This window comes from Notothenia rossii (genome assembly GCF_949606895.1).
Source record: "Notothenia rossii genome assembly, chromosome: 6".
In the NCBI taxonomy this organism is placed as follows: domain Eukaryota; kingdom Metazoa; phylum Chordata; class Actinopteri; order Perciformes; family Nototheniidae; genus Notothenia; species Notothenia rossii.
In genome coordinates, this window is record NC_136909.1 from 21,865,480 (window position 1) to 21,889,829 (window position 24,350).

A 24,350-nucleotide genomic window follows, 5' to 3' on the forward strand; every position below is an offset into this window, starting at 1 on the left:
TGATACAATATGTATGTGTTAATATGAAAAAGTCAAGGAAAGATGGATGATTGAGACAGAAGAGTAAGTTGAGAATATAAAAGGGAACTCAAAGCACCTGTCTAAGATAAAAAAAATTGAGATAAAACAGACCTTGAGGTAAAAGCAGAAGGGTGAATAAAGGAGAGAAATTAGAAGTATTTCTGATATGTGAATTTATGTGCGAGGACAGTAACAGAATTTTTGAATTACATCATAAGACAGATCCAGATGCCAGAAGGCAGGGCTACTTGGAGGGATGTGGGCTAAAAAAAAGTGGGACTCAAGACATACAGAATAATAGTGGGGGGTTTTGTGAAAAATAGAGATGGAAGGGAAAGAGATATAAATCATGAGTAATTAGAGATGATGGGTGGTTAGGGCAAATGGAAGGAGGTGGAAGGTAACAACTGAAATTTTAAAAAGGGAGAAAAAAATGAGTGTGGGGAGGAAACAATGGGTGCAGGGGGAGACGGGGAGTGAATGGGGAAGAGGTATGAGACGAAAGGAGGGGGTGAGGCGTGGGCGGGTGCAGCAGAGGCTGATAGACAGCCAGGAATAGAAGTCTAATTAATAGTCAAAAACTGCAGGCAGGCAGGTGTGGAGAGAGAAGCACAGCTGGAGGGAAGAAATGTAGTGATGGATGGCTTCCTATTCTACCTATTCAACAACACAGGCAGCTTCACACACTATACTACTGTTTATCACATAGAGATAAAGGCAGAGTCGACAAGGGAAAAGGGGGGGGGGGGGGCAGGGGGGATATGTGGAGTGAGAGGTGTGAGGATTGGACACACAAGGGGGGACATAAAAACAGAGATTAAGCTGGACAGAGAGGAAGAGAGAGAAACTCATTATCTAAGGTGAGAAGAGGTTCTCCTCGGGAGTGGGACGTGAATAGATAGATTAGCTCATGCACACTCCTGTCATTTCTCTGTGAGAGGAACGTATTAAAGTTAAACCGCAAACAAAGTTTAATTACTGAAACGCCTTAGCACACAGCCACGTCCCTCACAAACATGGTTCAGCAAACACAGTCCCGACCTTGAAAGTTTGCCAGGGTGCGGTTTCAACCACATGTCTGACAAAGACAAACATGATTATGCACTTTGCATGCAGCTCCACATCCAACAGCACAGTGACAATAGCCATCAATCGTCTACTCTCTCTGCCCATCTAAGTCTCACCATGTGTGTGCGACAGTGAAGCGCCTCTGTTTGTGGGTGTTGTTGTTGAGCAGCATGCGGCGAAGCAGTCGTGGCGAGTTGCGGGGGGAGAGGCGGGGGGAGATGGAAGACGGTGATCGCCGTTGTCCTCTTGGCCTCTCCGGCTGCAGCAGGTTTTCCCGCAGAATTTTCACCAGGTCTTCATTCAGGCCGGAGTGCTTGGGCATGGGGGGCACTGCCAGGGTGTCCTGGAGGGTCACCCCCATGCCTGCCTCCTGGGCCATGCCTGCCCCGGCTTCACCACCAGCACCACCAGCACCAGCCAGAGGAATGGACAGTAAAGGCAGCCAAGATATACGAGGAATAAAGAAATGCAGGCGCTAATAAATGCTTCTCCTGTCAGAGTCCAACAATTTCCTCAAAATGTAGGAAAAATGATAAAATAGGAAAAAAAGACACATCCAAAAATCCTCTGGATGATAAACTGAAAAAAGATCTGATGGTAATTCCTCACACCAGCAGATCCTTCAGTAGAAATGCAGGGAATATAAAAGAGAAGACAAATCCGTATTCCCTTTCTTCCTCTCCGTCGTTTAAGGAGCCAGCAGATGAACAGAAGCACTGAGGATGGCTGCCTTTGCCTGCTCTGCAACACTGGATGTGTGCTGTGGAAGTGCTAGAGAGAACATGAGGGGAGGATTGAAGAAGGAGGGAGGGAGGGTGGGATGCAACAAAAAAAAGGGAATTCCGTCTATTCCAGCTCTGCCTCCCCAGGCCTGCATGCAAACTCAACACAGTCCAGTGGAATACAGCTCAGCAAGAGTTTAGCTGAACTAATTCAGTCTCCTCCAGTCCAAAACATCCCAATCTGATAGAAGCCAATAGGGACTATGAGATGGTTACCCATTAAAAACCCCAGCAGCGAATCAGTGTTGAGTTCCATTCCATCTAGTCGAAGCACTTTATCCTTTCTTCCTCCCCCTCCACAGAGAGACTGACTGCTGACAACAGCCAGTTTATAAGCTACTGATCCTTTGGAGCAGAGCGTGTGTGTGTGTGTGTGTGTGTGTGTGTGTGTGTGTGTGTGTGTGTGTGTGTGTGTGTGTGTGTGTGTGTGTGTGTTCACACAATGGGTAGAAGGAAAACAAGGAGGTACGAGGAGAGCTATGGTAAGCTTCAGTAACACTGTACAAAAATGATGTATCTATGCATGCGCTTGGGAGCAGAGGCACATGAATCTTTGAGGGTGCATTTGTCAATGCAGCAGACTGCACTAAAAGCACCCATTAGTTATTGAGTAACCCAGACTCCATTCTCAGCTTGAGAGGATATCCCAAGGAACAGCAAATGATGCCATGGGTGTACACTGTATGTGCGCATGTGCACATATTTGCATTTTCATTTTAGTAGCATTTGCACATACGCAAGAAAAAATAGGAGGGTTTCGTGCAACGAACGTCATCAATCCTCCGTCTTCTGCCACTCCCTTTCACTCTATTAGGTTTCCAAATGAAGGTAGACATGCTGGTAAATATGGAAGCATTATCCGCTGAATCTCATTTGCTACTCCCTAGCCTTTTCCCTCCTCAGCCTAGCAACCAGCAGCTTATCTGGAATGCAGAGTACCTGCCTCTAACCAGCTTTAAGTCGTTCCACTTTCAACCAAAAGCTGCCTCTCTGTGACAACAATTTTACTGTACTATTTTTATATATTATCCACTTCATACGAGTGCCCCACAGCAACACATCATTTATTTATTTTTATGAGTAATGTTAACCTGGCCCAGCACCAAACCTAAAGAGTCACATTTTAAGCAATTCTCATCAAGGCTGTTCATTGCTGAATAATCTCAATATAAATTCAAAACAACTAATTACTTAATGAATATACTATCTTTGCATATTGTGCATTTACAGAAAGTAGTATGTTGGAATTATTAATCTGCATCTTAACAGTAAGCTTCCTCATATCAAGGCACTTCAGATTTGTAGTAACAAAAAAACGGTGAAATGGCACATCAAACACGATTGTGGATCTCTCTCACTACAGTTAATATTCCTGAGGGGAAACACGCTAGCTGCTCTGCACTGTTGTAACCTTAATGCTGTGACATTGTTAACAAGCTGTTGTTTGGGAGGCATAATGTCACAAAGTTTAGCTGGGGCTTGTAGGCATGTCATTAGTTTGGCAGGTAGCATGTTTTGCCGGTGTCGAGACACCTTAACATTCAACAAAAAGTGTCAATGTGTTAGCGGCACTAAATCAAAATGTTTGATTTTTTTTAGGGGTAATCAGCTGGATTATGTTGCCGATGTACAAAGGCTAAGTCCTTTGCTGCATGGATGTACAGTTTAATGGCACCCCGTTTATCCTCAAGCATGCACGATTGTTTATATTCTGTCTTGCCGCTATGACGCTTTAAAATAATAGTACACAAATGAATAGAGGCCAGTTCACCTATTTTACACAGACTATGGTTACAACCTAGCAGTCATTCACAAATACACTATAAACAGGGCTGCACATAACTGATGCGCACCTCCGCCAAAAGGCGCATTTGCGTACCAACATTGAGAGAGAGAGAGAGAGAGAGAGAGAGAGAGAGAGAGAGAGAGAGAGAGAGAGAGAGAGAGAGCGAGAGAGACAGCGCCTTGATGTAACAATATTCATAATTAAGTAAATGTAACACCCTTTTCACCCCGGTTACACGTTTCATTTGCCCTGTACGTTGGGCACTGTAAGTGATGAAAATGGGGGATGTTGGCTTATCTGGCGCCCGCAGCTCACAGCCAAAGTGCGAGGGAGAGAGGGAGAGAGGGAGAGAGGGAGAGAGCACCGGTACCGGCGCTGTTATTAGAATCTGGTGCTAGCTGCTCTAACGGATATAAGAAGAAGATGTTTCTACAATAATGTGGAGGGAGAGTCCTCTCCAGTCAGACTGAGAGGCTGATAACTACAGCTCAGTGAGGTAAAGGACTCTGAGGGTTAAGATAGTTCACTTTAGTCTAAGTTATCTCAGAGGATCTCAAACGGTTTGGTCACAATTTATATAAACACATATTTCCAAGGCACTCCTTATTGGGATAACACAGGTTTGAAATCATTTCAATGTATACTACAGTATAGGACACTTAGGACGGTAACCAAAAATATCCTTTAAAGCTGGAGAGATAAAAACAAATGCATAAATAAATAAATGTTAACTAGGTAAAATAAGATATGAATGAACAACAAAAATAAAATAAGTTACATTAATTTGTTATTGGCTATGGTAGGTTATTGGTTATGTTCACATACTTATTTGATTACATCCACTTGTATAAGATGTCAACAGAGACTTTCGACCCAAAGCCAGCTATTGACTTGTGGATGCAAGCAGCTAATCGCAGACTCAACCAGAGAGAAAGTAGTAGGCCTACATCATCAGCTACCATGTCTGACAGAGAGGAAGCTTGCTGGCGGGCATGTCTGAAGCTAGACCAACAACCAATCACCTGAATCTCCCGCCCCGGACACACAAGCAGCGGTTTGATTGGCTAGAGCTTGTACTGGCATATGATTCAATTGGCTGGCGCTTCCGTCGAAGCTTCAAAAGTAGAACATTGCAGTACTTTTGCAGAGAGCACCGCGAGAAAAGCTACGCTTTGCTCCCACAATGCAGTTCGGCAAAGTGTGACGTCACCCTATTCAAAGTGAATGGGCAGAAGCGTTGAAGCGTCAACGTACGCCGCCGTGTGTAGGGGCCGTCACTATGAATATGAGGGAATATCTATGAGGAGAACAGTCAGGAGAACAGTCAGGAGGGTAGTGATGACAGCTTGTAGGATTACTGGTCGTGCTAATGTTGTCTTGTGTTCACCTCTGCATGTGTCGTCTGTTTTCACCTCTGCATGTGTGTTCAGTGCCGTGTGTCTTGCAAATAAAGGGCCCCTCAAAAGTTACGGTTTATTTCATTTTAAGGATGAGCACCAAGCAACATCTCCAGGTGCTCCTTTGAGAACCAGGGCAAAAAAGTTATGTGCACCCCTGACTATAAACCATCTTTTTAGTATCATGTTGCAAAACCAACTACCTTACTGCGTCCCTCAGCAATCACCAAGTAACAACCCTAGCTACCACCAACCATCCACAAGCGCAATCTTCTAGTAAGACCCACCATTAAGCATCACCTTGGATCCATCTTGTATAACTATGCAAACACTTTGGTAAGTATCAAACAATAGCATAGTATAGCAGTCACATAAATTGCCCTCGAATAAAACCATTTTAAATCCATTGTTGCACCTATTTCTTTCAGACAGAGTAACTTGTATCTTCAGAAAAAATTGAATCCTCAGTAGGTACATGTAGGGCATGGGTCGGCAATAGGCGGCCCGCGGGCTATTGGTGGCCCGCCAGCAATAATATTTGGGCCGAAAAATTATTTTGAGAATAAAAATGTAAAACAGAAATTAGATTTTTTTTTTTTTTTTTACAATATCGGACCGACAGTCGCACATATAGGGTATAATGTCCGAATAGAGAATCTACCTACACCTGAAGAATGCTTATTGTACTTGTATCCATGTTGAGAGTGAATGACACACAGCACAGGCACAATCTGACAGTGGTGAACCGTCAGGGCCTTCAAGGTATAATACCCTGGAACACTCAGATAAAACAAACAAAAAATCAATTTAATTCTATAAATAAAATGTAATAAAATGTAAATAAAATGATAAAATGAGAATCGTATCTGTGTTGTTGATCTGTAATATTACAGAGTTACGTTGATTTGTTTGTCCTTCTCGGACCATGCACTACGCATTTCAGTGGTTTTGTGTTTGAAAAGAAAGCAACCAATCAGATCTTGTTCTGGGTCTCTTGGTAGAATATCCTTCAACCAGGGTATTCTACATCCTTGATAGAATGCCCTGGCCGTTACACTGAATGAGAGCGTACGTTTGGACTGACAGTTTGATCAACCAATCATGTATTGATTTGTAGCCAATGGGCGTATTCTTTCAGAGTCTCCCTCGGTCCCAGGGTATTCTAGAAGGCCCGTTAGTTAACTGGCTCGAGACAGAGGATCTAGATCAGGGGTATTCAACTAAAATCCAACAAGGTCCAGTTAGAGAAAATCTCCCCATACAAAGGTCCAGAACATCAAAATGTCTAACTTGCTTTATGAATTAGTGTGATATATATATTGAAGTAGCCTGTAGCTTTATCAACGTCTGCATGTAATCAACAACTGACTGCCAATCAAATAAAGAAAGTACAATTAAAAAACAACAATATTTATTGTAAATTAACATTGAACTATACAGATATACAGTAAAATACTGTGGATATGTAATGTTCCTCTCGGGCTGCATTTTTTTTTAAAATAGAGAAAATACATAAAATAGCTTTTGAAAATGTGTGCATCTTAAAACCTGTTAAGCCCCAAGGTCCCTGTCGGCGGGTACTTTACTTTTTTGTTTCACGACACTGTGTCTCAGGGGATCTTAATATTTAAGAACCTATTAATGTGTTATACCAGATTAACGGAAATAATCTCAGCTAACTGACGATACAAACCATTTTTACCAAAACAAAACACAAGTCTCATAAGAAGCATCTAAATGACCCCTGAGCGAAAAATGCTAACGCACTTTGGCACAGAACTCAAGATAAAAGTACCCTTATTACTTATCGTAGCTGCACATACAAGATATCTGATTAAAGCTGAGGTTCCACAAATTATTTAGGTATATATATCATCACTGAGTGATCCGAACTCGCGACAGGGGAAGCAAACACAGACATCACAACACGTACCTTTACGGAGCTTTTAGGGAGATCGTCTCACCGTAGCTGTCAATCTGATCAAAAGACGTGTTCAATGGCATTAAAACGAGAAAAAACGCGGCTGAATCGGTTAATCCATAGGTTGATAATGTGTCTGTGTAATAATTGTTTTAATTTATAATCCATAATTACATTTTTATGTAAAAATCGGAGAGCAAAAGTTAGCTGCTAATGGTAGCCACCAGAGTTATCGCAGCTTCCGGTCTTGGCTATGCGGCAGTCTATCACATACACATTACCAAATAAGGACTATGTGGGAGTTCCCCTCGATTCCATTGGCTCTGATGGTTAGAAAGAGATGTCACAAAATCCAGCAAGGGGGCCAGAGATATGGAAAATCCACCTAAATGGCCCCAGAAGAGGTTTTTGCTAAATCTTTCTAAAAAGGTCAAATACCACTTGTTTTGCATCAATCTTTATACAGGGTACTTATTATATGTTCTACTTTGGATTCCTAAAGCTTTTAGTCTACTAACCCATCATCCAAGGTTAGTTTTCACTATAAGTACAAAATATATTTTGGATGAACACTATAATTTACAGTTTTTTACCATGTTCAATCTGAATTTTCTTTAAAATAAAAAACATCTATATTGATTCTGACTTTTCTACATCCAACTGACAGGTTTATCATTACTTTGAGAGAAAAGATTATTAATTTAATCCTTTTAGAAGGGAAGATATGGTCATTTGTTCTGGGATAGTCATTTTCAAGCCTGAAACCTGAAAAACAGGCTCGGGGTTTAACAGGTTAAAAGTGCTTAATTTTAGATAAATAAAATAAAGTGTAGCAGCAGCTTGAGTTTCCCTTTTTCTTTGTTAACCGTTTCACATCATGACCTAACAGTTTCAGACGATTATAGAACAATATCAGTCTTTACACATCATAACAATTGAAAAGTTTTAAAGTTTCTCTTTCTTTCCCTCTTATATTGCAGTCCCTCACTCACTTTGTTTTATTCAGTGCGAGAATTGAGCTTGAGCTTGTCCTGCCAGGAGTTTAAATCTGGGCTGAAATTGTGTCAGGGCCATTCTCACATACACACATGCCCGACCGGTGCTCATCGGTTAGCCTCAGTTAGCCTGCCCTGGAACCATATTTAGTTTTAATTTTGATCCTGGTGGACTGATCATATTGGGCTCTGAGACTGCTCATTTGACCCCAGTTCTGACTTGAGAGGGAATTTTTGGGCAAACACTTTGTGTTTTGTCTCATAGTGGCGTTTTGGCACTTTTAATGAGCGCCACGGTCTCTGAACAAATGAGACACACTGGTTGTGTGCTCCCAGTGGGCAGGATGAACATGAATGAGTCTGTCCAATCAAGGTTAAAAGCTCTGTTCTCACTGTCCACTTTCCTCTTCTTGGAGAGCGCCATGTGTAATTATTTGTCTCTCCCTGTCTGCCGCTAACACGCCTGTTCACTCTCCTCTCCGCTTCTCTCCCTTTATCGCTAATTATTCTCTTCACTTACTTTCCTCTCTTCTCGGGGTGTGTGTGAGTCTACAGAAGGTCCAGTTGTGATAGACACGGTTCGCAACTGCAATCTGGCAGCGGGGTGCACTGACGCTGACAGTGGATCAATAAGTAGGTGGACAGCGCGTGGTGCTGAAATAGCCAACATGTGGTTTGTGGTTTGAAAAAAAATAACACCAGCTCACTAAATCATTAAAACGTAATGTTTACTTATATGTGAACAGTAAAAAAGTTCAGTCAAAACATTGACAACAAAATCGGAGAAGCCGCTTGATCATGGAGGGCAAGGGGTGATGGTGCATATGCTGCCACCCCAGTTGGCAGCTTTGTTTTGAAAGAAAAGTTGGCTCATCGGACATTTATGAGAGAAAATCCCTAATGTCTGAGTGCAAGTGAATGCAGCACAAGACGCAAGCTTTGTAACCCCATTCCCTGGCCCTGGCGCGAGCATGGAAATGTGATTGTCATTCGAACGGGACGGCGCAAAACTATAAGCATTCGGTCTACAATGACAGAGAAGAGACTCAGCATTGATTCAAAACACACTAGCTTTGGACCTTTATAAGCTTGTGAGCAGTGGCGGGCTGGCCATCTGTAAAATCACAGATTTTTCAGATGGCCAGATTTCCCCCCCCCCCCCCAAAGCATTCGAACGTGTCACATGTTTTAACAATCAATTACTTAAATAAGCCTTTGATTATGTTCCGGCCCCCCATCTAGTGGCTCAGAAAAAAATTGGCCCAGGGCCAAACTTATTTGCCGACCCCTGATGTAGGGTGTACTACTAAAACAACCTTTAACTACGAAAAGCTTGAAAGAAATAGAAAGAAAAAAAAGTCAATAAATATTAGGGTCCCCCTCCCAATGACAGCTCATAAAGTCTTTGCCGACCACTGCAGAATTGTGAGAGAGTAGAGAGTCAGCTGTGTTTGTGTCCTTATCGCCTCACACCAAATCCTTCCTGTTTGGGCTCCTGTCTGTTCTCCAGTCATGGTCATTTCTAAATGTTTCATTTACTGAAGGATCCCATGCTGCAAAGCTATGGCAGGCAGTCAAAGACAGCCATGACAGCAACAGAGAGCGGCTGGCCTTCATTTGACAGCAGTGACAACTCACAATACTGAAAGGAGAAGAATGCCATTCTTTCACCTAATGTTTTATTTGTCTCTCTCTCACATGGTGACCACAGATCATTACCGTCAATCCTTGCCTCCCTTTTACTACTTTCCTACTAACTAATATGTATGTAATGTATACATAATACCTTGTTAAATTCAACATGTATATTTTCTACTTTCTTGTTTATTTCTAGTCTTTGAAATTGTATTGTACAATGCCATGTCTTTCTATGCTGCTGCAACGCAAACATTTCCCAAATTGGGATCAATAAAGTACTATCTTATCTTATATGTTCTTATCTTATCTTATCTTATTACCTGTCATACAGCCATTCTGCTTTTCTCCTTCTCTTTGTAAATTTTTTTTTTCTTGCGCATGACTTCTATTTGCATTTCCCTCTGGTTACCAAGGGCAACATACAGGGACAAGTGGATTTATCAAGAACTAAGGGCTGGAGGAACAAAATAAAGAAAGGGAAGGCATTCTGCAGGGCAAATCTGTAGTGGTGAATATGCATTTGGTAAAAAGAGCCATACCACACAAACACTACAACATACAGAGACACAAAACTGACATGCACTGAGATTGCAAATGAATGCACAAAGCGCAGCTGGCATACGCCTAGAACAGCAACAATTAGATGACTATGCCATAGCCATTCAACATACAAAAAAGGATTCGGAAAATTTGATTAATCGATGATTTTTCATGTAAAAATGGCAGAAAAAGTGTTTTACGATGTACATCTTATTCAAATGAATAGCTTTGAGTTTGAACTGACAAAACAAGAAATGTCAACATAAATATTGGGAGTGATATTTATCTCACATTTTTTTAGACCCCCCGATAATCCATAGTTGCAGCCGAACACAACACAAGGTCTAATGTTTTTTTTCAAAGTTTTTGTGTAAAGAAATATATTCTGTATCTTCCTTCACAGTGCAGTTGTGATTTATTCTCTTCTCAAAAACAGAGGTATACAATTGCAGATTTTGAAAAATACCTAGCATTGAAATGTAATTAAATACTCCTAAAATAGCTTAATACAATAAAATAGAGTTTGTATTGACCAAAACCCTCCAGGGCTTCAAAAATGAAAATATATATAAATAAACAGCAAAAAATGAACCGTATATGCTTTACAAAAGTTTAACAGGTGTATGATTCAGACCTGATTTTCAGATCTGTCTTTGAACTACACCATCCGCAGAGTTTTTATAATCATTGTGTTTGTATTCCCCTTCACACCAAATTAAACTCTGACTCAGTTTTGACAAATCTTCTTTCTAATTGCTTTTTCCATTTGTATTCTTTAGAAAAACTAAACCTCCTTGTGAAGAATGAAAGGAACACACTATCTGCTCAAAACATACCTCAAGTCTGTATTTAAATCTGAGCTCATAGTCCCAATCTCCTTGCAAAATATTGTTTACTCTTGACAGATGGGTTGCCTTTTCTTTGGCAGGACACTGGCTACTGACACCTCAGAGAGCACAGTCTGGAGTCTGGGATGTTATTGGCTAAGGGTTCCCTGTGTGACATTTCATTTATTAAATCAGTAAAATTTACATTAGGTTATTTTTTAAGATGCATACAATGATGGACCCTTTATAGCATGTACATATTGCTATAGTTAAAACTTAAATACATGTAATTGTCTAGCAGACATTTTGAATTGTGAGGGGATAGTGTTGGATTGATATTGGAATAGTATTTATTGGAAGGAGAGTGGGTGGCAAGCATTTAAAGGTCCCCTATTATACTGTTTTTCATCAATATATTATAGGTCTCAGATATATACAAAACATGTCTCTGAAGTGTTTGGATCCATACCAAACAGATCATTGTAGCATCCCATAATCCCCTCTGTTTCAGCCCTGTTTCAAAAGTGCTGATTCTCTGTCTGTGACTTTAGATGAAAAATAAGGAGCCACTCCCCACGCCCCTCTGGGAGATATTTGGTTAAAAAGAACACAATGGTGCTCTAGGAGGAGATTCAGGTGATAAGGTGTGTGTGTGTGGGGGGGGGGGGGGGGGCTTGTTACCTTGATTGGTTATTGGCTAATGGTTACACAAGCCATAAAAACATTATGACATCATTAGGTGATCAAAATCTGATAAGCTCATTTTCAGCCAGGTTTTTATATAAATGAATCAGGACAAAAAGAGACAGAATCTTTTTTCCTGAAACTTTCAGAATGTACACAGAGGGGAGAAATGTTGATGTTTAAAAGACATGAAAAAGTACATTTTGCATAATAGGTGACCTTTAAATAGCTAACAAAAGGGGTGACTTAAAGGTTGAATTAAAAGACAGTTTATCTACAATTCAATGTAGACCAGAGTCTACAAGCCATTATGTTACTAACAGACCAAATGCATCAAAAGCCGTACTGCAGCTCTGCCTCCCTCAAGTGGACATCTTACACCACTGAGAGACTCAGTGACAGGTCCAGGAACCACAGTGGTGAGTATGGCCCAATTGCAAATCACACACTCGCAGCTCAACGAGGCTCTCTCCTGTCAGATGGAGGGAATAAATACAGCGGCAAGCTTTGGGACGAACTCCCCTCTCTCCGGCAGAAACAAAAAATGCCGTAACTGTATGTAACAACGGTTTCAAATCAGCATCTCTTAGTCAAAAAATTAAAATGAATAACTAAAAGAAAATTCTAAACATCTTTAATTGAGTCCGGTCAGGTAGGGCAGCAGGTAAAGTCAGCACCGATGCAGACTCGCTGTTTGAGGGCTTGATAACCCACTCCCCCTCCACACCGCTCCACACTCGTTGGTTTGGAACAGCACTTAATGTGGTGGACCCTCTGCGCGAAAGCGCAAACGGAGGGGTAGTGTGTAGGGTGTGAATTGGAATTGGGCCTATGTCTTCACCCAGAGTAACCATCACTTCTGATTGATACTCATGATTAAGTTCACACCATCAAATTTAAGTAACATCAGCATTTGAGGAAATCAAATTGTGAAAATATATTTAATTCTCTCTGGTGTACAGATTGCCATTATAAGTTTGAAAAGGTTTATTAAGTGTTTATATTACGAAATCTCTGTGCACTTGTAAAATAGATTGCGCATTTGAGCAAATATCTCTGTATGTATCTAGGTATACATGCATATTTACATTATATATTTAAAAAAACTAAGCAATCACTTTCTCAAAATCTTGATTGCAGCCTTCCTTCACCCTATTTGAGCCATAGAGGAAAATGGCGCACCACAGGCCACCCTGGTTCCACACAGAAACTTAAAAAATCCATGTGAATATTTTTTACCATAAAAACTGTATTAGTATTTATTCAGGCAGATTATTCCAGTCATTGCACTAAAAAGTCTGCACTTGGGTTTACATTTATACTACAGGATGGTTTATTTCAAATGTTCCGTTATAAGCTGTCACTAACCCTTGTACTTATATGTATTTGTCATAGTCAAGTAATGGATGGAAGAAAGTGCCTTAGATTATCAAATAGATATGATAGCAATGCTTAACAGGCTCTTTAATGAGCGAGAAATGTACCATAACCTCAAAGTCTTAAAACTGTTTCTGGTGGAGAATCCAATGTCAAGCACAGAGTTATCTTTAGGTGTTTGACCAATAGATGGCAGCATTTGTGTAGAAATATGGTCTTGAAAAGAGAAAGTTATCAGAAGGATGCAGAACACAATTACATGCAGGTTGATTTAAAAATGCAGAGCACTCTGGTGTGTCCCGGACCGGCTGCTGGAGGTCCCACAGTGATGGGACGGCAGTTACACCCTGTTAGGTTTGGATATGTTTCACAGTTTGTTCAGGGCTTGTTTCCAGCACAGGCCATGTGGGGTCACTACAGCTATAATTTCATTACAATTTCAGTTATATGAAGTTCTGTTATATAATTATCAACCTGACCAGGCAAGGCAGTTAAGAAGCACTGTGTTCTCCTCCTTTTGAGCAGTGACATTTTTCTTTATAGTTTTAACATTTACGGAGCCTTTGCTTTGGATGACTCACTGCCCGCGGTGAAAGCTGCTGGCCTTGTGAATGCAAAATGGAACAAGTCCACTCCTCAACAACTGTAGATTGAGGCTGAAATCTTAGCACCACTCCAGGTTTTTTACAAATGGCATCAGATGTGGCAGGCAGTCATTAAATGAACCATAGTTCTTTATCACTGCTCATCATCACAAATGAAAAAGTCAGCACTGGCTCGCGAGGGAAAACTGAAACCTGTCTTGCATGTAAGTGTGTCATCAAAGCAAATCCCTTTCAAACTCACTTTAACGGTACTGAATGGTGCCTGTTCTATTCATATTTATATTCATGAACTGATATGGTTTTGTTTTCTGAAATCTGAATCGTTGGACCGCATATTCTAAGTATTAAAAAGTATTTTCTATTCCCCTTTTAAGGCTCTCCTATTTTAGTCAAACTGATTATTTAACCTACTTTTGCTGTTTGTTTCCATCCTTATTTCTCTACCCTCTCATTATTATCAAGGTAGAGCTTCCTGCAGACATGTAATGATGTCTCAGCCGCAGTGAGGCTATCTTATAGATAGTTAATTGGCTAGCATAGTTGTTATAGTTACCCTGACAGAGACTGTGTATAATTCCCTCTCTTCCACTAATGGTCAAAGGTTGCATCCTCCTCCCCAGGCCTGAATCGACACACACATACATACATCTCACGATAGCACATACAGAAAAGAGGAATAACAACTTACAGTGTGGAAGAGCCAATGCCAATGTTACAGTTTTAGATGTGTAGATCTTAAACTCAAATCTGTAATTGGGTTATTTTTGCTTGTGGGCAGTAAATGCAGCCGTGTGTGGGTTGTGTTTTCACATTCATCATTATGAAATCAGGTGTATTAATCAGAGGCATAACATTTTTTTTGTTATATATATATATATCAGTGTTTCCCACAGATCTGAAATATACTTTCAGATCTGGGGGGGGCGTCTTCTCTGTTTCTCGTAAGGTCTCCCTTTCTGTTAGTCGCTTGTTAGCAGAACCCTTCACGCGATAGCAGAGCGAACAGGTACAGGAGGCGTAGAGCGAGGGATCACTGTCCACTAGTTAATCGATCCCAGATGGCGTTGTGCTCGCGGACGAATAAAATAATGTATTAAAAGAAAAAGTAAATGTAAAATGTAAAAGTCCATGTGTGGGAAACCCTGTATATATATATATTAACGTTGCCATGATCAGCAGTGCAATTCTCAAAGCATTATGACTCGACCAGTGTGCGTCCAGACTGAGTAATGACCTCGTCAGCTAAAACTTCAGGGAGTCTTCAGTTATTACTGGGTTCCCAGCCAGGGAAATATAAAAGAAGTAATATAGACTCTAGCCAGGAATCCATCAGAATAATCGACAGGAACGTTTGATTAAATGTGTGCATGCAAGCGTGTATGTTGTTGAATGGTAGTCTTTGTGTATCGGTCTATTGATTGAGTTGCACTTATTTTGCAACATTGGCCATAGTTGTTATTTACTGAGCTGCACACAGACTGCCATGATGAGAGGAAATGGGTTGGGGAGATGCAGAGCAGAGGGACAGAGGAAAGTGAGAGGGGGAAACGAGTAGAGTAGCAAAGCGAGAGAAGAGCTCACAGCAGGCTGTAACTGAAGCATGGTGACAGTAAATGGACATGGATGAATACAAATGACCACAGGGATAAGGAAGAGAGGTCGAAAGGGGACGAGGGGAGAGCGGAGGACAGGATGATCAGACTAGATCCATAAATAGTGCATGGTTGTAAATAGGGTGGTCCTGACACATACAGTATATAAGCATGGCTGTGTATAATGCATGTTTAAATGTGCAAGCCAGTTTTGTGTGTTCATGTGCCTCTATGAATTAGCAGACAATACCATAGCTTTATTTATGTGGTGGAAATTGAAAGGAGGCCTTAAGGCACTTCAAACATTAAGGTAATGTACTATATTAAAAATGTCATCGAATTCAAACCGCCCTTGACATGTAGAATGCAATTTTTTTATTGCAAACAAATATGAAGGATCAAAAATCAAACAAAGAGAACTGTGAATAAGAGTATATACAATAACTTGAACATCCATATTAGATTTTAAAGCATTTGCTAAGACAATTTATTCAGTAACAGTCTTTCTGTAACATATGCCATGCTTTGTGTGCAGAATATAACAATAACAGCATGATAAAGACACACACTGTGCTGTATTGTAGGTGTTCTAGCCTCAGATGTGTACAGGTCTATGGCCATTTGGCTTAAAAGGGAGAGTCATTCATCGATTTGTATTGCAATAAATAAAAAGTGTGTTAAGGATTACTGCACTTCAGTTATCTTTATTGTAACTGAAGCCAGGTCAGTAATTCATATTAGTTTTTCTTATATTACAGTTCACACCGCTGCTTTTTCCTGTATTGATTTGTTGTTCATTTTCTATAGTTTACTAAAAAGTCATAGTGATTAAATTACATGTTTAATAGGCTTGAATGTATCATTATTTATATTGTATTTATTACTGTTAATTATGTTTTTTATGAATCAATAGCTTAATATGTTATTCACATCTGCAACAATTCATCTCATTTAATCTCACACGTATGTCTGACCTACATGCAGGAGCAGTTATATGTGACAAATGTATATACACGTGGACTCTATCCTATGTGGTGTTGGTCATACAACATAATTAGTAATTGATTTTAAAACAATACAGAAATAAAGGAAAATGTTCGATCAATGGACAAACTGAAAAAAAATGCTTTAATATTATTTCAACATCTCATTCAGCCCTACTGTGAAAGCAGTGTTAATGGTTTTATGATTATAGAAAAACTTTCATTAAAAAAGGCATTGGTATAAACAATAACATAGTAAGATTGTCTTATGGTAAGTTTAACCGCACACATCCAAACCATGCACATACACACAAGACACAGCATTTCGAGTAAACACAAAAAAACAAACAAATTCCTATGCTCATTACAAATGATGTGTTTAATGAGATAAATCTAATATAATATGGCTCATTAGGAGTGGAATAAAACCGGCACGATGCTGGGATTTGCAGACATGGATTTGGAGGGGCCAGTGATGCATGACGACACAGCTAATTACTCCTCAAAGCTGACACTGAATCGTTAATGAGTAAAGACATTTTCATTTATATTTTTAACACATCACCTAGGTAAAACTCAGGAGGTGATGGACAATTTTTGCCTCTGATGTCAATTTGTTTAATGTTGCAAATGCCGGCTATATTATTTGCCCAGAAAGGTAGCCATTGGTCCTCCTCCTGCAAATTCAAAACTAATGTTTTGTCATGTTTTTCTAATGCAACTTAATGGACTGAGCAACAACTGCATTTCTTTGTGCAACCCTTTGTTGCATAATGGAAATAATGTTTCTTGAGTCATTGAGTGTTCACTAGGAAGAATGTTTTAAATGATGTGGGCACAGCCATGCCACCAAACAAACCTCATGACAAAGAATAAAAAGGTTGCAATAACTTACAGTAATAGTTTAAGGATACTTTGATCCATGAGGCCAAGGACTAGGATCATTTAAAGACCCATGAAGGTAATGATCAGCAAGTTGTGCACTTCTTAAACATTGCTTGACTTATGATAGACGGTTTAATAACAGCATTAACTCTTTTTATCCAATGCATACTTCTTCCAAAACAAATGCTGATGCCTCCATTACCCAGAATGCAACTCTTTCTTCAACAGTATGGTCAGAGATATGTCATAGTGGCTGATGTAGCCTTGATCCGCTCAACACACCCAGCAATGCTAAGTTATTTTAGAAACAATTATCTTTTAATTGTTGAATTTTTTTGAAATCATAATCATCTAATCATTGAAATTCTAGTAGTGTGTGTGTGTGTGTGTGTGTGTGTGTGCGTGCGTGCGTGCGTGCGTGCGTGCGTGCGTGCGTGCGTGCGTGCGTGCGTGCGTGCGTAACTCCAAGTTTGGCACTTTAATTATACGGAATTCAATTCTACAAAGCAATGATGCAAGTTGGAAATATGCATTTTCAGTAATGAAGCCCCTATTTCATGACAAAGTATTCATTATCCTTAAATTACTGAACACGAAAATGTCCACATCTTGGTTTCTTAATATATTTGCTGCCAGGTTGCACAAAAAAATAATGTCAAACGTTGATGATGCTGGCTGACAGAATTGATTTGTTTCCAGCGAGTGCCAGCTCTAAATATCTGTAAAGCACTGTGAAGGCAGATTGAAGGCCTGCGGTTCATGGGTAAATAATTATAGGTATATACTGTATGTCACCTTAATAGGGGTGGAATTACATTTTGCGCTTCTGATACTGCACGGTTGACAGACATAGCATTTCAAACTAAAAGTGAATTAGAAATAAAAAATAATTAAGAGTTAATTTCACTGAAGGAGTAATCAAATTCAGTGTGAGGTCAAGATCGTTTGAAAATCCAAAGTCAAGTGCTTTGGCCACCTGGATTTGGAACCTTATTTATCATTACAGACACATCAGACTAACAATGAACGTTTTAGTGAACGAGCTGTTAACATCCCAGGATATTTACATGCACACCAACTCTATCTCATCCTTTTTTAACAAAGGAGAATATGTTAGAATACCAGTATGACCTTGGGAAGGTAAAAATGTCATGGGAATGGGGAGTAATGATCCTTAATAGAGCTTTGGTCAGTAAATCCCAAAAAATAATAAAGAGTTTGCATTGTTTCTCTGGAACATATTAGGGCTGAACCCGAATATCCGAATATTCTTTCGTTGGAGTACTACTCGGGTTTCAATTTCGTTATTCGGATTCGGTTGTTTTTTTTCTTTTGTTTTTTTCTTTTTTATTTATTGAAATCTCCAATATCAACGTAAGAGCTTGTGCCTCTTCGGGGGGTACTAACACCTAACCATAAACGTTATTGTTTACTTTCTCCATATTTATATGTAGATATGACTTTTTCACCATTAATCTCCGTCACGTTGTTTCCACAGCAACTTCCTGTCAACAGCGCTAACTCTCCTTCAAAATAAAAGCATGTCCATACAAAATAGGAAGCCAAGCCAAATTACACTTAAGACATATACAACTGCAACGAAAGTAACACACACAATGCGATATCCTTTTCAATTTCAAAGAACACAAATTGGGTTGTATTAACAAATAACTATAAAACAACAATACTGTAGAATAACAAAAAGAATGCCGTGAATAAACTGAAATACACGCGTCGAAGCGGTTTGAATATTCGCTGCTGATTAATACCGAATATCCGGAGCCCGAAAAATGGTATTCGGGACAGCCCTAAACATATACAATGTTAGCATGTTTTATCAAGGAAACAGAATAAAAACACACATGTATTTATATATTTTGAAGCATACTAATATGAATTGAGGAGAGTGATGTCTGTGATATCTTAGGTATTCTGGAAGTATTTAAATACACATCTCAAAATGTGGCCTTTACACATATTACATTAAACCCTAGGGCAGGGATCTCCAACACGTCGATCGCGAGCTACCGGTAGCTCGCAAGCCCTCAATAAGTAGCTCGCCAAGCAAATCCAAAATCTAAAAAATACACACACGAAAAAAGGAAATGTAATTAAAAGAATCTACCCTATGCATAAACAAAACATCAATCATAGCCAACTCTATCTACTTACCACAACTCTATATCTATCTAACACCCCTCCTCCCCCCACCCCCCACAATGAATATCGACCAATCACTTTCTTGCTTGATGTAGGAGAGTAAAAACAAATACAGTTTAAAAGGGAAGTGATTAGTAAAGTATGCATAAAGACAAAGAAAGAATACTAACTAGGTAACATAAGATAAGAATAAACACATTTAAATGATTTGTTATTGGTTGTGATCATATTCTAAAGATGTTTGGATTATTGAAAAGTATACAGCTCCCTTTCATCAGAGTATTGAGAGCTGTATCCATACATTCATTTTGCTCAAAGTGCCCCAGATTGATGCATTTAACTTCAACATTTAAAAACAAATCTTCCCGGGGGTGCATGCCCCCGACCCCCCTAAAGGAGGTTAGGTCCACCCCCAAATAAAGCAGGTTAAAATAATTAAATTGCATACATTTTTTAGTAAACACTGAGAACGGGTCCCACAGACCCAAACAGCACACAAAGGTTAAAGGTAAGCATATAATAATGTTAAAATGTGCTAAATATATACACTGCAAAAAACAAAAAAAAGAGGAGTAGAAGTAGCTCACGACTTGTTTTATTTTTTTAAAGTAGCTCTCATCCTGAAAAACATATATAAAAAATATAAACAAATTGATGATTAAAACCTGTTAAGCCCCGAGCCTGTTTTTCAGGTCTCAGGCTCGAAAATGACATTCCCAGAAAAAATGACCATATCTTCCCTTCTAAAAGGGTTAAATTAATAATCTTTTTCTCAAAGTAATGATAAACCTGTGAGTTGGATGTAGAGGTGTCAGAATCAATACAGATGTTTTTATTTTAAAGTAAATTCAGATTGAACACAGTAAAAAAATGTAAATTATTGTGTCCGTCCAAAAAAAGAAAAATTACTTGTAGTGAAAACCACCCTTGAATGATGGGATGGTAGACTAAAAGCTTTAGGTAGGGATGCTCCGATCGCCAATTTCGGGGCCGATCGCCGGAATCAGTATCGGCCGATCCGATCGCCGATCCGATTGAGTGGGCGGGGCCTAAATGGAAGATTTAAACATCACTTTAAATCTTACATTTAAAGTGATGTTTAAAACTCAGTTAATGGGGCTCATTCACTGGAGCTTCCACAAACAACAATCAACTCAATTATTACATTCAAATGATTTACATTATTCAAGTTTACATTAACTTATAGATAATAACACAGGAGAAATTAGCGGAAGTGCTCTCTTTTCCTCTCTCCCCCTCTCTCTCCCCCTCTCTCCCTCTCCTGACAGCCTGTCAGTATCTCATGCAGCTCACTGATCCAGTAATGAGTGACCCGACAGTGAAGAATAAATATATTTATAACTAGTTTAGCTTGTTCCAGAGGTAGATAAAATAGCTAAGTGTGTTAGGTCTAACTCTTGTGTGTTTCGCTCCGCCTACCGTTCCGGCGGGCGGAGCTGCAGTATTTCTGCTTCACACACGTTGCATACCGCTATTTTACTGTCTTTTTCGGACACCTTAAAATAATGCCAGACCGGTGAAGCCGAGTTTGACGAGTTTGTTTTGCCGCGCACAGAGAAAAGTGTCATGTATTTTACGTCATGCAATCGGCTCTCGCGATCGGCATGTTTAGAGAGCACCGATCAATCGGTAGAGAGTGAGTATCGGCCGATCTCGATCGGTGACCGATCGAATCGGAGCATCCCTAGCTTTAGGAATCGAAACTATAACATCTAATAAGTACCGCAAAACAAGTTAAATTTGACCTTTATAGAGAGATTTAGCAACAAAAAAAACACTTCTGGGGTCATTTGGGTGGATTTTCCATATCTCTGGCCCCCCTTGCTCGATTTTGCTGATTGACATCTCTTACTAACCGTCAAAGCCAATGGAATCGAGGGGAACTCCCACATACTCCTTATTTGGTAATGTGTATGTGTGAGACTGACGAATAGCCAAAACCGGAAGCTGCGATAACTCGTGTGGCTACCATTAGCAGCTAACTTTTACTCTCCGAGTTTTACATAAAAATTGAATTATGGATTATAAATAAAAAATTATTCCACAGAAACATTATCAACCTATGGATTAACTGATTCAGCCGCGTTTTTTCTTGTTTTAATGCCATTGAACAAGTATTTTGATCAGATTGACAGCTACGGTGAAAAGATCTCCCGTAAAAGCTCTGTAAAGGTACGTGTTGTGATGTCTGAGGTTGCTTCCCCTGTCGCAAATTCGGATCACTCAGTGATGATATATATACCTAAATAATCTGTGGAACCTCAGCTTTAATCGGATATCTTGTATGTGCAGCTAAGATAAGTAATAAGGGTATCTTTTATCTTGAGTTCTGTGCCAAAGTGCGTTAGCATTTTTCGCTCAGGGGTCATTTAGATGCTTTTATGAGACTTGTGTTTTGTTTTGGTAAAAATGGTTTGTATCGCCAGTTAGCTGACATTATTCCCGTTCTTCTTCTTTCGTGTATCGTCGTCATATGTCCAGCTCAGTGTCACAAAGCCACGCTCTCGTCTCTGGTCCCACTTGGAAGAGGCCAGCCTCTGAAGGAGGTCTGTACAGAGGACAGGTGGTGATTATGTGGTCGGCAGTCTGCTCAGGCTCGCCACACTCGCATACTGCGCTGTCTGCCAGGCCCCACTCCTTCATTGATGATTTGAAACGACCAACCCTAGTACGGAGGCGGTTCAGTAGGGTCCAGTGCCGGCGTGGTAGATGTTCTCCTTCGACTCCATCTTCCGGGTCTTGGATGTGATGGTGCAGACGTGTGAGCTCAGCCGACTCCCATTCCTGCTTCCAGGAAGTTGCTAACCATGCCCTTGTAGACAGGTCCTCAGGGATGGAACCAAGCATCTCTTGTGCTCTCCTGTTGTAGGGGTGACGGGACTTGAGTCTGCTTGGGGTCGCTGCCTTAGTTGTGGTTTCATGCAGGATATGCCAGTCATGTTCTTGGGCTTTCCTTGCAAGTGCAAGGGTAGCGGCCTCTTGTCGGAGGCCGGCCGGGGCAATTCCCGCTAGGACTGGCAGGTAGGACACGGGGGTGGGCTTCAGGCAACCAGTTATGATCCGAAGGGCGTTGTTAATGACAGGATCAATCTTCTTCACATGTGGGCTTCTACACCAGACTGGGGCACAATATTCGGCAGCAGAGAACACCAGGGCTTGTGTGGATATTCGTAGCGTCCTGGCGGAGGCACCCCAGGTTGTACCAGCGAGGCGGCGGATAAGCGAGACCCTTGCTGTCACTTTGGCTCTCACTTCTTCCAGGTGTTGTTTATAGGACAATGTCCTGTCCAGCCGAACACCGAGGTACTTGGGGGCTAGTTGGTGCTCCAAACGTTTGTTGTCAATGGACACCGATAGTTCCCTTTTTGCCTCTCTGTTGCACAGGTGGTATGCGGCCGACACAGTCTTCCCAGTACTGAGCTGCAGACGCCACATGCGCATGTAGGCAGCCAAGATGCCCATGTCCTGGTTGAGACCCTGTTCCACCGCTGACCATGTTATTCCCGTTAATCTGGTGTAACACATTAATAGGTTCTTAAATATTAAGATCCCCTGAGACACAGTGTCGTGAGGCTTAACAGGTTAAATGTTTATACTTTTGCTTTTTGTGCGATTATATGACAATGTAATATTTGTACGAGACAACTAGACTTGGAAAAAGTGATATTTACATTTACTCATTAAACGAATAGTGGAAGATCCTTTTTTGCAATTTGAGTGATAATTTTATTCAGTGTTAACAATGCCCTTCAGGACTAGTGGAGATGCATGTGACATGCGATGAGACAGGACAGAGGCATAAAGTGTTTTCAGCTCATTAATGTGTCATGCAGAAATTGTCTGTAATTTTCTGTATAGTAAAAAAAATGTAAGTTTCTGTTAAAAGTGCTTGGTTGTGAGCATCATTTGTTATAATAGAAAAAATGCAACAATTCAGTTTTAATAATACTTTGAAGAACATTTGATTTTGTACTCCCATAGAAACTACCTGTGCTCGCTAATATGAATGCAGTCCTTCAACTACATGCTCTAGCAGGAGAGTATCTTTGTTTGTGTATGTGTTGAGGATAATGAAAAACCATACCAGCAGAGGCGCGACCGTACAGCAGAATATTTGCAGCATGTCACCCCCCTCTCTTCTTCTTTTCTGTCTATCTTCAGCTGCAATACGTTATGGCAGAAAAAACACGGTAATGATCTCAGGAACCTGATTTGCCTTCCAATCTATGTAAATTCGGAAAGCCCCACAATTAAGTGTGGGGTGTCACACAGCAGTATCGTTATTCTTAGTTTCATGAGCAGATAATCCGTCAAATTAATGAATCAGCTGAATAGAAAAAGGCAGGTTTTCTCACCTCCACTTTAAATCATCATATTTCTCCTGAGGCAGAAATGTGAGAAAGTGTTCATCTACTGCAGGGTTGAGCATTGATGACTCTTCCTGCATACTGTATAATATATTCCATAGATGATAACATATTGGAGAAGACAGAGAATTTAATCTAATTCTGACCACATGCACCCACTGCATTGATTGCTTTTTATCATTGGTACTGCTCTTAGCTTTTCAAAGCAGCACATGTGCTCCAGCCCTCGACTCCTCAGAGCCTAACAGTACAGAATCATCCACTCCCCCCCCCCCACTGTTTCTCTACCCTCTCTTGTATCCTTGTCTACTTCTCAACACGCGCTGTCGTTTCTGTGGCCCCACTGGACATGGTGGGTGTGACCCCTGTCTAAGCCGGATGGTGTTGGTGGTGGTGGAGGTGGAGGAGGAGGAGTGAAGAGGGGAGGTGGGGCTCTTTGTCCTCTCTCCTGTTATCCCTTTTTACTCCCTATTTGCACCCCAGGAGGAAATCTGCTCAGTGCGTCTGTGTGTGCATGTGACGTCTTTTTCTCATATGTGCACAATCCATCCACAAGCACCAGGTAATTACTGAACAAACCTGCTGGGCTTTTGTCCTCATGCTTTTGAGCTGGGCTAGTGCTAGCATTACTATGATTTGGACACAGCTGGAAAGAGACATGTAAAAGAAATGAACTGGCTTCTGAATGTACGCACTTAAAG

The 24,350-nt window shown here is 40.5% G+C and overlaps 1 protein-coding gene across 2 annotated transcripts in view; it reads right to left on the reverse strand.

The window, feature by feature from the left end:
- pde4d (phosphodiesterase 4D, cAMP-specific) overlaps window positions 1-24,350 on the reverse strand; it is a 184,822-nt gene that overhangs the window by 92,075 nt on the left and 68,397 nt on the right. The gene's annotated exons all lie outside the window — the stretch shown is intronic.